This window comes from Harpegnathos saltator, unplaced genomic scaffold (assembly GCF_003227715.2).
Source record: "Harpegnathos saltator strain DR-91 unplaced genomic scaffold, Hsal_v8.6 scaffold847, whole genome shotgun sequence".
Lineage (NCBI taxonomy): Eukaryota > Metazoa > Arthropoda > Insecta > Hymenoptera > Formicidae > Harpegnathos > Harpegnathos saltator.
The window spans coordinates 35,001-37,500 of record NW_020230701.1 but is presented as its reverse complement, the minus strand read 5'-3'; the positions used below and the strand labels follow the sequence as shown (position 1 = coordinate 37,500).

General features: G+C 56.3%; 1 pseudogene; it reads left to right on the top strand.

Annotated features, from left to right (window-relative positions):
• The window catches only part of LOC112590528 (uncharacterized), a 6,488-nt pseudogene that overhangs the window by 2,126 nt on the left and 1,862 nt on the right, over window positions 1-2,500 (top strand).

Here is a 2,500-nt window from a genome sequence, read left to right as displayed (position 1 = left end):
TCTGTATAAGCGTTCGAGTTCCCTGGAAACCTCTAGCAGGGAGATAGGGTTTGGAACGCGAAGAGCACCGCAGTTGCGGCGGTGTCCGGATCTTCCCCTCGGACCTTGAAAATCCAGGAGAGGGCCACGTGGAGGTGTCGCGCCGGTTCGTACCCATATCCGCAGCAGGTCTCCAAGGTGAAGAGCCTCTAGTCGATAGACTAATGTAGGTAAGGGAAGTCGGCAAATTGGATCCGTAACTTCGGAATAAGGATTGGCTCTGAGGAGCGGGGCGTGTCGGGCTTGGTCGGGAAGCGGGTCTGGCTGACGTGCCGGGCCTGGGCGAGGTGAACGTCCAGGGATCCGAGCTCGGTCCCGTGCCTTGGCCTCCCGCGGATCTTCCTTGCTGCGAGGCTTCCGTGGCGGCGTGAGCCGTCGTGGTCGTCCTCTTCGGCCGCCATTCAACGCTCAGCTCAGAACTGGCACGGACTAGGGGAATCCGACTGTCTAATTAAAACAAAGCATTGCGATGGCCCTCGCGGGTGTTGACGCAATGTGATTTCTGCCCAGTGCTCTGAATGTCAACGTGAAGAAATTCAAGCAAGCGCGGGTAAACGGCGGGAGTAACTATGACTCTCTTAAGTCAGTCGGTGCCAGTCGGAGGCATCCGCCGGGCGCCAGAGGGATTCATCTCGAAGGCCTCGGTGAGGGCGCAACCGAAGTCCAACGACAACAGGTTGATAAGTCCACACTCTGGAATCCTATTACAGCGGCCGAGGTCGCTAGGATATCTGTTAAGACTGGCACCGCGCCCGGATTGGATGGTATCACGGCTAGAGAATGGAACCGAGTTCCTGACCTGGTTCGTGCGCTGCTGTTCAATTTGCTGCTTTTCGCAAGAGAGGCCCCGGCTTCGATCTCCGTTACCAGGACGGTATTCCTTGAGAAGGGAGGGATGCCCGAGCGCCCTGCGCCATCGGACTACCGACCTCTCAGCATAGGGTCCGTCGTGTTGAGACACCTCCATAAGATATTGGCATATAGACTGACAGCTCTGGATGTGATAGACAGTAGACAAAGAGGGTTCCGGCCGGTCGATGGCGTCTGCGAAAATGTCGCAGTGATATCGGCCGTGCTCGCTGACGCCCGCAAGCACTGTAAAACAGTGCATATAGCATGCGTTGACGTGTCAAAAGCATTTGACACTGTATCACATAAAGCGATAGTACGCGCTCTTGAAGAGCTAGAGCTCCCGATTGGGTTCCGGGAATACATCCAGGCTGTCTATAACAACGCACAAACAGTGCTCTGTCCAATATCATCGAACGAGGAGGTGTCTAGGATACAGCTGGGACGCGGAGTGAGACAGGGAGATCCTCTATCGCCCATGTTGTTCAATCTGGTCGTGGATAGAGCACTTGGAGTTCTCTCGGAAGATGTTGGATACTGCTTGAGGAACAGGGTTGTGGGCGCGTTGGGCTACGCTGACGACATTGTTCTCCTGTCCTCAACCCGCGTCGGTCTGCAGGAGAATTTGTCGCGGCTTCAGGCTGCCTTTCAGTGCAGTGGGTTGACTGTCAATGCCAAAAAGACCGGAGTGCTGTCGCTGGTGGCGTCGGGCCGAGACAAAAAAGTGAAGGTTGATATGACACCTTACTTCACTGTGGGGGGAGCGCTGATACCGCAGAGATCCCCAGTCGAGGTCTGGAGGTACCTGGGCAGTGCGTTCCAAGGTGCTAGGGAATACGCAACCGTCCCACCCCTAGCTCAGTACATCGAGCGTGTGGGGAAAGCTCCGCTCAAACCACAGCAGAAGCTTCGGCTCCTTCGTGAGTGCCTGCTTCCACGGTATTATCACCAGTGGACAGTGGGATCAATCACCGCGAAGATTTTGAGGGGTGCGGACATTCAAGTCAGGACTGCGGTTCGACGATGGTTGCGATTGCCCCATGATGTGCCTGTTGGATATTTTCATGCGCCGATACAGAGTGGCGGTCTGGGCCTGCCACTATTGAGAACATTTATCCCTATCTTGAAGCATAACCGACTGCAGAAGTTGTGCAAGAGCACTGTGCCCGCGGCGTGCGCCGCTGCTGAAACCATGTATGTGGCTAAGCAGTTGGTCTGGTGTGAAAACCAGATGCGCGTGCGCGGTGTCAGAGTGTGCACAAATTCTGAGCTCAGACAGCAGTGTGCAGCACAGTTGTACGAGTCGTGCGATGGAAGTGGTCTAAGGGAGGTGTGTTCCTCCGGCCTGAACTCCCGATGGGTGGCTGCTGACGCCGCAGCAATTCCCGGAGCCGACTACGTGCACTATCACCACATTCGTGCTAACTGCTTACCGTCTAGAGCGAGAGTCTCCCGGGGGAGAAGTGGACGCGAAGTGCGCTGTCGCGCTGGGTGTCCCGAAGTCGAGACTCCCGCGCACTGCGTACAGCGCTGCTTCAGAACCCACGGTGGGAGAATCCTGCGGCATAACGACCTGTGCCGTCAAGTCGGTGGCTTTCTGGAACAGAAGGGA